This window comes from Bos indicus, chromosome 7, assembly GCF_029378745.1.
Source record: "Bos indicus isolate NIAB-ARS_2022 breed Sahiwal x Tharparkar chromosome 7, NIAB-ARS_B.indTharparkar_mat_pri_1.0, whole genome shotgun sequence".
Lineage (NCBI taxonomy): Eukaryota > Metazoa > Chordata > Mammalia > Artiodactyla > Bovidae > Bos > Bos indicus.
Window position 1 is genome coordinate 9,196,557 of NC_091766.1, and position 15,340 is coordinate 9,211,896.

The 15,340-nt window shown below is 40.2% G+C and overlaps 1 pseudogene; it reads left to right on the forward strand.

Annotated features, from left to right (window-relative positions):
• The first annotated feature begins 8,035 nt into the window (after positions 1 to 8,035).
• On the forward strand, positions 8,036 to 9,307 carry LOC139183956 (olfactory receptor 1571-like; annotated as a pseudogene).
• The last annotated feature ends 6,033 nt before the right edge of the window (positions 9,308 to 15,340 follow it).

The window sequence follows — 15,340 nt, forward strand, 5'->3', positions numbered from 1 at the left end:
GGTCATGGATTTTGCATCTGGATTCCTATGTCTGAGTCTGTTAAACTCCTTCCTGGTCTCTTGCTGAAGACAGAACTTCAATCTCCATCATCAACCATCCATTGAGGAATTTGAACTTCCACACAGAGGTCTAACTCTGAGTTACCATCCAGGTGGCTAAAAGACACACATGTATACCCATGGCTGATTCATGTCAGTTCAGTTCATTTCAGTTCAATTGCTCAGTCGTGTCTGACTCTTTGCGACCCCATGAATCACAGCATGCCAGGCCTCCCTGTCCATCACCAATTCCCGGAGTTCACTCAAACTCATGTCCATTGAGTCGGTGATGCCATCCAGGCATCTCATCCTCTGTCATCCCCTTCTCCTCCTGCCCCCAATCCCTCCCAGCATCGGGGTCATTTCCAATGAGTCAACACTTCACATGAGGTGGCCAAAATATTGGAGTTTCAGCTTCAGCATCAGTCCCTCCAATGAACACCCAGGACTGATCTCCTTTAGGATGGACTGGTTGGATCTCCTTGCAGTCCAAGGGACTCTCAAGAGTGGTACCATTTCACACCAGTCAGAATGGCTGCGATCCAAAAGTCTACAAATAATAAATGCTGGAGAGGGTGTGGAGAAAAGGGAACCCTCTTACACTGTTGGTGGGAATGCAAACTAGTACAGCCACTATGGAGAACAGTGTGGAGATTCCTTAAAAAACTGGAAATAGAACTGCCTTATGATCCATCAATCCCACTGCTGGGCATACACACTGAGGAAACCAGAAGGGAAAGAGACACGTGTACCCCAATGTTCATCGCAGCACTGTTTATAATAGCCAGGACATGGAAGCAACCTAGATGTCCATCAGCAGATGAATGGGTAAGAAAGCTGTGGTACATATACACAATGGAGTATTACTCAGCCATTAAAAAGAATACATTTGAATCAGTTCTAATGAGGTGGATGAAACTGGAGCCGATTATACAGAATGAAGTAAGCCAGAAGGAAAAACACCAATACAGTATACTAACGCATATATATGGAATTTAGAAAGATGGTAACAATAACCCGGTGTACGAGACAGCAAAAGAGACACTGATGTATAGAACAGTCTTATGGACTCTGAGGGAGAGGGAGAGGGTGGGAAGATTTGGGAGAATGACACTGAAACATGTAAAATATCATGTAAGAAACAAGTTGCCAGTCCAGGTTCGATGCACGATACTGGATGCTTGGGGCTAGTGCACTGGGACGACCCAGAGGGATGGTATGGGGAGGGAGGAGGGTTCAGGATGGGGACACATGTATACCTGTGGCGGATTTATTTTTGATATTTGGCAAAACTAATACAATTATCTAAAGTTTAAAAAAAAAAAAAAGACTGAATAAGAAAAAAAAAAGAGTCTTCTCCAACACCACATTTCAAAAGCATCAATTCTTCGGTGCTCAGCCTTCTTCACAGTCCAAATCTCACATCCATACATGACCACTGGAAAAACCATAGCCTTGACTAGACGGACCCTTGTTGGCAAAGTAATATCTCTGCTTTTGAATATGTTATCTAGGTTGGTCATAACTTTCCTTCCAAGGAGTAAGCGTCTTTTAATTTCATGGCTGCAATCACCATCTACAGTGATTTTGGAGGCCCCCCCCCCCCAAAAAAAAAGTCAGCCACTGTTTCCCCATCTATCTGCCATGAAGTGATGGGACCAGAAGCCATGGTCTTAGTTTTCTGAATATTGAGCTTTAAGCCAACTTTTTCACTCTCCTCTTTCACTTTCATCAAGAGGTTTTTTAGTTCCTCTTCACTTTCTGCCATAAGGGTGGTGTCATCTGCATATCTGAGGTTATCGATATTTCTGCTGGCAATCTTGATTCCAGCTTGTGTTTCTTCCAGCCCAGCGTTTCTCATGATGTACTCTGCATAGAAGTTAAATAAGCAGGGTGATAATATACAGCCTTGACGTACTCCTTTTCCTATTTGGAACCAGTCTGTTGTTCCATGTCCAGTTCTAACTGTTGCTTCCTGACCTGCATATAGGTTTCTCAAGAGACAGATCAGGTGGTCTGGTATTCCCATCTCTTTCAGAATTTTCCACAGTTTATTGTGATCCACACAGCCAAAGGCTTTGGCATAGTCAGTAAAGTAGAAATAGATGTTTTTCTGGAACTCTCTTGCTTTTTTGATGATCCAGCAGATGTTGGCAATTTGAGCTCTGGTTCCTCTGCCTTTTTTTTTTTTTTTTTTTTAGTTTCTTTTTCTTTTTTAAATTTTATTTTATTTTTTAACTTTACAGTATTGTATTAGTTTTGCCATATATAAAACCAGCTTGAACATCTGGAAGTTCACTGTTCACGTACTGCTGAAGCCTGGCTTGCAGAATTTTGAGCATTATGTCAATGTATGGCAAAAACCACCACAATACTGTGAAGTAATTAGCCTCCAATTAAAATAAATTAATTAATTTTTAAAAAAGACCCTAATTGATGCTGCAGAAGAAAGAAACTAAAATCCAAGAATGAGTACCTGAGGTTACCTGAAAACCTAAACACCTGGCTCAGAATGGAGAAATCTCCATTTTTTTTTACTTGATAAAATAATTAATTCAGAATCAATATATTTAATAAGTTGGATACAGAAGTGTCTGTTGGATTCAGAAATCGAAGGACTATTGTTGACAGTTAAGTTTGGGAATGAAAATTTAGTTGAATGAGACTAAAATGTGAAACATAGTGTTGTCAGTAAAATTTGAACATTTCTGAGGAGATGAGCAATTAGGGAAGCAGAAAAATAATTAGGTGAGAAACATTTTTCAGTGAAGTGATTTTATTTTATTTGTATACTTTTGATTTTAAGATTGGATATATATAAGCATCAAATCAATGGACATAACTGCTGCCTTGTAACTACAGTTCTTGAGACACATATTTCACAGAATCGTCTCTAACACTGCATATTTACTTGAAAAATTGCATTTCATATGCAAGCAGGTATATGGTACCTAGCTTAACTTTGCAATTATTTCATTATGTGAGAGACCAAATATATTTTGGGGCTTATTAGCCATTTTTCAATACTTTACTGCAAATTGTCTATGCACATTCTTTGCTTAATATACTGCAGTTTGAGTGTTTTTATTTATTTTCTTTTTTGTCCATATTATTTCCTTCATAGTTTATTTCATCTCCAGCTCTCAGAGAAAAAGCCAGGAACTTCACTCCAACATATGGAGGAAGGGGAGGATGAGATATATTTTTAATGTTTTAACAAGATTTCTATGCTAAAACTAGAGAAATGTGCTCAGATGCTCAGTCATCTCCAACTTTTTGTGATCCCACAAACTGTATCCCACCAGGCTCCTCTGTCTATAGGATTCTGCTGGCAAGGATACTGGAGTGGACTGCCATTTCCTCCTCCAGGGGATCTTCCTGATCCAAGGATCAAACTCATGTCTCTTACATCTCATGCATTGGCAGGTGGATTTTTACCACTAGAAAAGGTCTTCCCTGGTAGCTCCGAGGGTAAAGCATCTACCTGCAAGGTGGGAAACATTGGTTTGATCCCTGGGTGGGGAAGATCCCTTGGTAAAGGAAATGGCAACCTACTCCAGTATTCTTGCCTGGAGAATCCCATGGATTAAGGAGTTTGGCAGGCTATAGTCCACGGAGTCGCAAATTTTCATTTTTCGCCTGGGAACCCTAGAGAAATATGTCAGATATCATTTCTATGACACCATTTCACCCCAAATTTCTCTAAGCTGCAACCACTTCCCCTTGCATTTCTGAATTCTGTATCCCAATTTCTCTTTATTCTTATTTTTATTGCATTCTTTCAAACAAAAATTACAATTTTTCAAAGGAATTTACTATTTGACATTTAATTTTTATATGTGTGTATTTTTGTTTAATGTATTTGTTGGGGTGTGTGAGAGTTTTTATGGCTGCAGTAAGATCTAATATTTGGTTATATTTTGTTCTCCCTCCCATTGCATTTTACACATAGTATGTTCTCCTCATCTGTAGCAGTAATAAATCACCTTTTAATATGAATTGACATCTTATTTCATATGTTTTAGCAGTAATGCAAGCTCTTGCCTTTAGTGGTTAGATCTATTTTAAAAACTTCCATCATTTACTGACATCTTGTGAAATATATGCTTTTGCTTTCAATTGAAGATAACTTACATCTTCCTCATAATCAAGTTAAGCTCATATATGTTTATTTAGGTTAAAATTAAAATGCTAGTTACTGCTTCTCACACAATTTTACAATTATATTTCATATTCGTTGTTACTTAATTTCTATTTAATTTATATTTAAAACCTGTGTTAAGGTAACTATTGTTATTTTATATTTTCCTTTCAGGTATTCATCTTGCTATTTCATCCAATTTTATTTAACCAAGTTGTTTTCAATAGGGTGTATTTAATCTGGTTTTATAGATTTAAGGGCCTAGATCTGATAGATAGAGTGCCTGATGAACTATGGAATGAGGTTTGTGACATTGTACAGGAGACAGGGATCAAGACCATCCCCATGGAAAAGAAATGCAAAAAAGCAAAATGGCTGTCTGGGAAGGCCTTACAAATAGCTGTGAAAAGAAGAGAAGTGAAAAGCAAAGGAGAAAAGGAAAGATATAAGCCTCTGAATGCAGAGTTCCAAAGAATAACAAGAAGAGATAAGAAAGTCTTCCTCAGCGATCAATGCAAAGAAATAGAGGAAAACAACACAATGGGAAAGACTAGAGATCTCTTCAAGAAAATTAGAGATACCAAGGGAACATTTCATGCAAAGATGGACTCAACAAAGGACAGAAATGGTATGGATCTAACAGAAGCAGAAGATATTAAGAAGAGGTGGCAATAATACAAAGAACTGTACAAAAAAGACCTTCACGACCCAGATAATCACTATGGTGTGATCACTGACCTAGAGCCAGACATCCTGGAATGTGAAGTCAAGTGGGCCTTAGAAAGCATCACTACGAACAAAGCTAGTGGAGGTGACAGAATTCCAATCGAGCTATTTCAAATCCTGAAAGATGATGCTCTGAAGTGCTGCACTCAATATGCCAGCAAATTTGGAAAACTCAGCAGTGGCCACAGGACTGGAAAAGGTCAGTTTTCATTCCAATCCCAAAGAAAGGCAATGCCAAAGAATGCTCAAACTACCGCACAATTGCACTCATCTCACACGCTAGTAAAGTAATGCTCAAAATTCTCCAAGCCAGGCTTCAGCAATACATGAACCATGAACTTCCTGATGTTCAAGCTGGTTTTAGAAAAGGCAGAAGAACCAGAGATCAAATTGCCAACATCCGCTGGATCATGGAAAAAGCAAGAGAATTCCAGGAAAACATCTATTTCTGCTTTATTGACTATGCTAAAGCGTTTGACTTTGTGGATCACAATAACTGTGGAAAATTCTGAAAAAGATGGGAATACCAGACGACCTGACCTGCCTCTTGAGAAATGTGTATGCAGGTCAGGAAGCAACAGTTAGAACTGGACATGGAACAACAGACTGGTTCCAAATAGGAAAAAAGAGTACGTTAAGGCTGTATATTGTCACCATGCTTATTTAACTTCTATGCAGAGTACATCATGAGAAACGCTGGACTGGAAGAAACACAAGCTGGAATCAAGATTGTCAGGAGAAATATCAATAACCTCAGATATGTAGACGACATCACCCTTATGGCAGAAAGTGAAGAGGAACTAAAAAGCCTCTTGATGAAAGTGAAAGTGGAGGGTGAAAAGTTGGCTTAAAGCTCAACATTCAGAAAACGAAGATCATGGCATCCGATCCCACCACTTCATGGGAAATAGATGGGGAAACAATGGAAACAGTGTCCAACTTTATTTTGGGGGGCTCCAAAATCACTACAGATGGTGACTGCAGCCATGAAATTAAAAGATGCTTACTCCTTGGAAAGAAAGTTATGACCAACCTAGACAGCATATTCAAAAGCAAAGACATTACTCTGCTAACAATGGTCCATCTGGCCAATGCTATGGTTTTTCCTGTGGTCATGTATGGGTGTGAGAGTTGGACGATGAAGAAGTCTGAGTGCTGAAGAATTGATGCTTTTGAACTGTGGTGTTGGAGAAAACTCTTGAGAGTCCTTTGGACTGCAAGGAAATGCAACCAGTCCATTCTGAAGGAGATCAGCCCTGGGATTTCTTTGGAGGGAATGATGCTGAAGCTGAAACTCCAGTACTTTGGCCACCTCATGCGAAGAGTTGACTCATTGGAAAAGACTCTGATGATGGGAGGGATTGGAGTCAGGAAGAGAAGGGGATGACAGAGGATGAGATGGCTTGATGGCATCACTGACTCGATGGGCGTGAGTCTCAGTGAACTCCGGGGTTTGTGATGGACAGGGAGGCCTAGCGTCCTGCAATTCATAGAGTCACAAAGAGTTGGACACAACTGAGCGACTGAACTGAACTGAACTATCCCCCATGCCAGTCTTTTTATTTATAAATTCCATTGTCTAAAAGTTTATTTTCAAAGAAGACATACAGATGGCTAACAAACCCATGAAAAGATGCTCAACATCACTCATGACCAGAAAAATGCAAATCAAAACCACAATGAGGTACCATTTCACGCCAGTCAGAATGGCTGCCATCCAAAAGTCTACAAGCAATAAATGCTGGAGAGTATGTGGAGAAAAGGGAACCTTCTTACACTGTTAGTGGGAATGCAAACTAGTACAGCCACTATGGAGAACAGTGTGGAGATTCCTTAAAAAACTGGAAATAGAACTGCCATACGATCCAGCAATCCCACTGCTCAGCATACACACCAAGGAAACCAGAATTGAAAGAGACACATGTACCCCAATGTTCATCGCAGCACTGTTTATAATAGCCAGGACATGGAAGCAAACTACATGTCCATCAGCAGAGGAATGGATAAGAAAGCTGTGGTACATATACCCAATGGAGTATTACTCAAATGAATACATTTGATTCAGTTCTAATGACGTGGATGAAATTGGAGCCAGTTATACAAAGTGAAGTAAGCCAGAAAGAAAAACTTTAATACAGTATACTAACGCATATATATGGGATTTAGAAAGATGGTAACGACAACACTGTATGCTAGACAGCAAAAGAGACACAGATGTATAGAACCGTCTTTTGGACTCTGTGTGTGTGTGGGGGGGGATGACTTGGGAGAATGGCATTAAAACATGTATAAAAATCATATAAGAAATGAATCGCCAGTCCAGGTTCGATACAGGATACAGGAAGCTTGGGGTTGGTGCACTGGGATGACCCAGAGGGATGGTATGGGGAGGGAGGTGGGAGGGGGGTTCAGGATGGGGAACACGTGTACACCCATGGCAGATGCCTGTTGATGTATGGCGAAACCAATACAATATTGTAAAGTAATAATAATAATAAGATGTTTTATAAATGGCAAAAAATATAAAATAAAAAATAAAGTTTATTTTTATATTAAGGCCCATATTGATGAAACCACAGAGTGAATAAAGCAGATGGGGTCCCTGCCCAACTGGGGTCACATTTTAATGGAGAAAGAAGATGTGGTCTCTTGAGTCTGAACACCTTGCTGCCTGTACTCTCTACAACCTGCCTCTTCTGCTGAACTCTTAATTCACATTTCTTTTCCCTGAGCAGATACTGGTCTTTTTTGAAAACTATTATTGCAATTAAGCAACTGATTAGAAAGATTTTGGACTGTGTCCCATAGCAAAACATACCTTTTACCTATGACCCATATCTCTGCACAACGAAGCAAGCAATACATGTTTGCACATGCCAACATACACACATGTGCACACGCACACACACACAAACACAAAGCTGAACAAAGAAGACCAAAATGCCCTGATGTGATATGCTGCACTCTGGATTATCACTGAACTGGTATGGAAAATAGATAAGTGTGCAATAGGGAAGTCCTATTCAGAGATGGCACGATGATCCCTTGACATGGAAATTTCATTGAAAAATATGGATACTGAGTTTTTGAGTGCAAAATATAAATTGTAGAATTTCAGCTGTGTTTGAAATGCCAATTTTTGAGAAAACTGTACTATTTTGTGTTTCCAAGCAGTCACATTCACCACATGAAACCAGGGAATCATACACAAATAGCAGAATTTCTTCTCCTGGGATTATAAAAGAAACCAGAGCTGCAACCTCTCATATTTGGGCTTTTTCTCCACATGTACCTAATCACTGTGTTGGGAAAGCTGCTCTCATCATCCTGGCTGTAAGCTCAGACCCCCACCTCCACACCCCCATGTACTTCTTCCCCTCCAACCTGTCCTTTGTAGACATCTGTTTCACCTCCACCTCCATTCCAAAGATTCTGAATAATATGCAGACAAAAACAAAATTATAACCTATGAAGCCTGATCATCTAGATAAACTTTTTTCTACTCTATATTGGATTGGACAATTTTCTTCTTGTTGTGATGGCCTAAGTTATGGCCTTTGTGGCCATCTGCCATCCCATGCACTACACAGTCATCATGAACCCATGGCTCTTTGAACTGCTGGTGCTGATGTCCTGGATGATGAGAGTCCTGAATTCCTTGTTACAAAGTTTAATGGTATTGTGGCTGTCCTTCTGTACAGACTTGGAAATCTACCGCTTGTTCTGTGAAATTAATCATGTGGTTCTATTTGCCTGTTCAGACACATTTCTTAATGTATTGGTGATGTATTTTGCAGCTGTGATGTTGGGTGGTGGCTCCGTCATTGGGATTCTTTATTAAAATTCTAAGATCAGTCAGTTCAGTGGCTCAGTCCTGTCCAACTCTTTGTGACCCTATGAATCGCAGCACACCATGCCTCCCTGTCCATCACCAACTCCCGGAGTCCACTCAAACTCATGTCCATCGAGTCAGTGATGCCATCCAGCCATCTCATCCTCTGTTGTCCCCTTCTCCTCCTGCCCCCAATCCCTCCCAGCATCAGAGTCTTTTCCAATGAGTAAACTCTTCACATGAGGTGGCCAAAGTATTGGAGTTTCAGCTTTAGCATCAGTCCTTCCAATTCTAAGATAGTTTCCTCCATAAGAGGAATCTCATCAGCTCAGGGGAAGTATAAACCATTTTTCACCTGTGAATCTCACCTCTCAGTTGTCTCCTTATTTAATTGTACATGCCTAGGAGTGTACCTTGTTTCAGCAGCTAGTCACAACTCACACTCAAGTGCAATGGCCTCAGTGATGTACACTGTGGTCAAATCCATGGTGAACCCCTTCATCTATAGTGTGAGGAACAAAGATATAAAGAGGATTCTCAGAAGAATCAATGAAATGGCAGTTTTATAAAAGCCAGTTGTACTGAGGCTGATGAAATACCCATGATTTAAGGGCTCTAAGACTCAGAGCCAAAAATTGCTATTTTTAAAAATCAGATTGTTGAAATACAATTTGCTCTTTCTGCTTACTTTCTGGAATTTTCCTTTGTTTGTACTCAAGTCCTCTACACAATTTGTCCCTCCCTTTGTTAAACTATATATATATATATATATATATATATATATATATATATATATATATACACACACATACACACACACACATACATACATACATAGTTTTGCCCTATGTCCATACAAATAACACATTTAGATATTCCCCAAATTTTCCCATGCCTAGATTAAAACTTTGAAAATTTTAATATCTTACCTGGGGAAACAGATTTCCTAAAACTTACTTCTTCTCAGATGACATATGTTTGTCAAATAATTTCTCTGAAAGAATAATCTTGTTTTCCTCATGCAGAAAACAAACAAACTACCCTGACAACTAAGACCATTTGTATAATTTCGTTGTAGAGGAAGGTATACAGCTACAGATTTTACTTCAGACCATCATTTTTGTCATTGCTACCATATCTTCTATTCATCACAGTATCGACATTAACTTGTCTGTTTAAGTCTCAGACTATTAGTAGATATGCTCTTGGCTAACTATGCCTGGTGCACTTAACTGGCCTGCATTATGTACTGCAAGACTACACAGCCATTTTCCTCCCGAGTCTATAACATGGTTGGATAGAACCTTCTGGTATTTATTACAATTGTAGTATGACCCTCAGCAATATGAGTGCCGAAGAACTGATCCTTTTGAACTGTGGTACTGGAGAAAACTGGAAAATACTGAAAGAGATGGGCATACCATAGAAACCTGTATGCAGGTCAGGAAGCAACAGTTAGAACTGGACATGGAACAACAGACTGGTTCCAAATAGGAAAAGGAGTTCGTCAAGGCTGTATATTGTCACCCTGCTTATTTAACTTCTATGCAGAGTACATCATGAGAAACGCTGGGCTGGAAGAAGCACAACTGGAATCAAGATTGCTAGGAGAAATATCAGTAACCTCAGATATGCAAATGACACCACCCTTATGGCAGAAAGTGAAGAAGAACTAAAGAGCCTCTCGATGAAAGTGAAAGAGTAGCAGCAGATGACACCACCCTTATGGCAGAAAGTGAAGAAGAACTAAAGAGCCTCTCAATGAAAGTGAAAGAGTAGATGGTGGATTCATTTTGATATTTGGCAAAACTAATTATGTAAAGTTTAAAACTTAAATAAAATTTAAAAGAAGAAAAAAAAAGAGTAGAGTGAAAAAGTTGGCGTAAAGCTCAACATTCAGAAAACTAACATCATGGCATCCAGTCCCATCACTTCATGGGAAATAGATGGGGAAACAGTGGAAATAGTTGCTGACTTTATTTATGGGAGGGATCCAAAATCACTGCCAGGGGCGGCGGGCGGGAGGAGCAACCCCACGCCTGAGGGCAGGGGCGGTGGCCTGGAGGACCAATCCCACATCCAAGGAGCCTTGGCTGTGTGAGCACAGGAGGGCCTAGAGGAGCCATCCCACGTTGAAGGTCAGGAAGGGTGGCAGTGAGGGTATACCCCTCGTCCAAGGTAAGGAACAATGGCTGCACTTTTGCTAGAGCAGCCGTGAAAAGATACCCCATGCCCAAGGTAAGATAAACCTAAGTAAGATGGTAGGTGTTGCAAGAGGGCATCAGAAGGCAAACACACTGAAACCATACTCACAGAAAACTAATCAATCTAATCACACTAGGACCACAGCCTTGTCTAACTCAATGAAACTAAGCCATGCCCATGGGGTAACCCAAGACGGGCAGGTCATTGTGGAGACATTTGACAGAATGTGGTCCACTGGAGAAGGGAATGGCAAACCACTTCAGTATTCTTGCCTTGAGAACCCCATGAACAGTATGAAAAGGCAAAATGATAGGATACTGAAAGAGGAACTCCCCAGGTCGGTAGGTGCCCAATATGCTACTGGAGATCAGTGGAGAAATAACTCCAGAAAGAATGAAGGGATGGAGCCAAAGCAAAAGGAATACCCAGCTGTGGATGTGACTGGTGATAAAAGCAAGATCCGACGCTGTAAAGTGCAATATTGCATAGGAACCTGGAATGTCAGGTCCATGAATCAAGGCAAATTGGAAGTGGTCAAACGAGAGGTGGCAAGAGTGAATGTCGACATTCTAGGAATCAGTGAAGTGAAATGGACTGGAATGAGTGAATTTAACTCAGATGACCATTATATATACTACTGCAGGCAGGAATCCCTACACATGGAGTAGCCATCATGGTCAACAAAAGAGTCTGAAATGCAGTACTTGGATGCAATCTCAAAGATGACAGAATGATCTCTGTTCGTTTCCAAGGCAAATCATTCAATATCACAGTAATCCAAGTCTATGCCCTAACCAGTAATGCTGAAGAAGCTGAAGTTGAACGGTTCTATGAAGACCTACAAGACCTTTTAGAACTAACACCCCCAAAAGATGACCTTTTCATTATAGGTGACTGGAATGCAAAAGTAGGAAGTCAGGAAGCACCTGGAGTAACAGGCAATTTTGGCCTTGGAATATGGAATGAAGCAGGGCAAAGTCTAATACAGTTTTGCCAAGAAAATGCACTGGTCATAACAAACACCCTCTTCCAACAACACAAGAGAAGACTCTCACAGGGACATCACCAGATGCTCAACATTGAAATCAGATTGATTATATTCTTTTTTTTTTTTTTTTTTTTTATCAACTGATCCTTTTTTTATTTTGTGTTTTTTTTTTTCTTCTTTTTTTAAATAATTAAAAAAAAATTCTACATGTGTTCCCCATCCTGAACCCTCCTCCCTCCTCTCTCCCCATACCATCCCTCTGGGTCATCCCAGTGCACTAGCCCCAAGCATCCAGTATCGTGTATTGAACCTGGACTGGCAACTTGTTTCTTACATGATATTTTACATGTTTCAATGTCATTCTCCCAAATCTTCCCACCCTCTCCCTCTCCCACAGAGTCCATAAGACTGTTCTATACATCAGTGTCTCTTTTGCTGTCTCGTACACTGGGTTATTGTTACCATCTTCCTAAATTCCATATATATGTGTTAGTATACTGTATTTATGTTTTTCCTTCTGGCTTACTTCACTCTGTATAATAGGCTCCAGTTTCATCCACCTCATTAGAACTGATTCAAATGTATTCTTTTTAATGGCTGAGTAATACTCCATTGTGTATATGTACCACTGCTTTCTTATCCATTCATCTGCTGATGGGCATCTAGGTTGCTTCCATGTCCTGGCTATTATAAACAGTACTGCGATGAACATTGGGGTACACGTGTCTCTTTCCCTTCTGGTTTCCTCAGTGTGTATGCTCAGCAGTGAGATTGCTGGATCATAAGGCAGTTATATTTCCAGTTTTTTAAGGAATCTCCACACTGTTCTCCATAGTGGCTGTACTAGTTTGCATTCCCACCAACAGTGTAAGAGGGTTCCCTTTTCTCCACACCCTCTCCAGCATTTATTATTTGTAGACTTTTGGATCGCAGCCATTCTGACTGGTGTGAAATGGTACCTCATAGTGGTTTTGATTTACATTTCTCTGATAATGAGTGATGCTGAGCATCTTTTCATGTGTTTGTTAGCCATCTGTATGTCTTCTTTGGAGAAATGTCTATTTAGTTCTTTGGCCCGTTTTTTGATTGGGTCGTTTATTTTTCTGGAGTTGAGCTGTAGGAGTTGCTTGTATATTTTTGAGATTAGTTGTTTGTCAGTTGCTTCATTTGCTATTATTTTTTCCCATTCTGATTATATTCTTTGCAGCCAAAGATGGAGAAGCTCTATACTGTCAGCAAAAACAAGACCAGGAGCTGACTGTGGCTCAGACCATGAACTCCTTACTGCCAAATTCAGAATTAAACTGAAGAAAGTAGGGAAAACCACTAAGCCATTCAGGTATGACCTAAATCAAATCCCTTATTATTATACAGTGGAAGCGAGAAATAGATATAAGGGCCTAGATCTGATAGAGTGCATGATGAACTATGGAATGAGCTTCGTGATATTGTACAGGAGACAGGGAACAAGACCATCCCCATGGAAAAGAAATGCAAAACAGCTAAATGGATGTTTGGGGAGGCCTTACAAATAGCTGTGAAAAGAAGATTAGCAAAAAGCAAAGGAGAAAAGGAAAGATATAAACATCTGAATGCAGAGTTTCAAAGAAAAGCAAGAAGAGATAAGAAAGCCTTCTTCTGTGATCAATGCAAAGAAATAGAAGAAAACAACAGAATGGGAAACACTAGAGATAACTTCAAGAAAATCAGAGATACCAAAGGAACATTTCATGCAAAGATGGGCTCGATAAAGGACAGAAATGGTATGGACCTAACAGAAGCAGAATATAGTAAGAAGAGATGGCAAGAATACACAGAAGAACCATACAAAAAAGATCTTCATGACCCAGATAATCACGATGGTGTGATCACTGACCTAGAGCCAGACATCCTGGAATGTGAAGTCAAGTGGGCCTTAGAAAGCATCACTACGAACAAAGCTAGAGGTGATAGAATTCCAGTTGAGCTATTCCAAATCCTGAAAGGTGATGCTGTGAAAGTGCTGCACTCAATATGCCAGCAAATTTGGAAAACTCAACAGTGACCACAGGACTGGAAAAGGTCAGTTTTCATTCCAATCCCAAAGAAAGGCAATGCCAAAGAATGCACAAACTACCACGCAATTGCACTCATCTCACACACTAGTAAAGTAATGCTCAAAATTCTCCAAGCCAGGCTTCAGCAATATGTGAACCGTGAACTTCCTGATGTTCAAGCTGGTTTTAGAAAAGACAGAGGACCCAGAGATCAAATTGCCAACATCTGCTGGATCATGGAAAAAGCAAGAGAGTTCCAGAAAAATATCTATTTCTGTTTTATTGACTATGCCAAAGCGTTTGACTGTGTGGATCACAATAAACTGTGGAAAATTCTGAAAGAGATAGGAATACCAAACCACCTGATCTGCCTCTTGAGAAATCTGTATGCAGGTCAGAAAGAAACAGTTAGAACAGGATATGGGACAACATACTGGTTCCAAATAGGAAAAGGAGTATGTCAAGGCTGTATATTGTCACCCTGCTTATTTAACTTATATGCACTGTACATCATGAGAAAGGCTGGACTGGAAGAAACACAAGCTGGAATCAAGATTGCTGGGAGAAATATCAACAACCTAAGATATGCAGATAACACCACCCTTATGGCAGAAAGTAAAGAGGAACTAAAAAGCTTCTTGATGAAAGTGAAAGGGGAGAGTGAAAAAGGTGGCTTAAAGCTCAACATTCAGAAAACGAAGTCATGGCATCTGGTCCCACCACTTCATGGGAAATAGATGGGGAAACAGTGGATACAGTTTCAGACTTTATTTTTCTGGGCTTCAAAATCACTGCAGATTGTGACTGCAGCCATGATATTAAAAGACACTTACTCCTTGGAAGGAAAGTTATGACAAACCTAGATAGCATATTCAAAAGCAGAGACATTACTTTGCCAACAAAGGTCCGTCTAGTCAAGGCTATGGTTTTTCCAGTGGTCATGTATGGATGTGAGGGTTGGACTATGAAGAAGGCTGAGCCCAGAAGATTCAATGCTTTTGAACTGTGGTGTTGGAGAAGACTCTTGAGAGTCCCTTGGGCTGCAACAAGATCCAACCAGTCCATCCTAAAAGAGATCAGTCCTGGGTGTTCATTGGAAGGACTGATGTTCAAGCTGAAACTCCAATACTTTGGCCATAACATGTGAAGAGCTGACTCATTGGAAAAGACCCTGATTCTGGGGAAGATTGAGGACGGAAGAGAAGGGGACAACAGGGGCTGAGATGGTTCAATGGCATCACCAACTAAATGGATGTGAGTTTAGGTGAACTCCAGGAGTTGGTGATGGACAGGGAGGCCTGGAATGAGGCGGTTCATGGGGTTTCAAACAGTCACACACGACTGAGTGACTGAACTGACTGACTGGAGAAGAC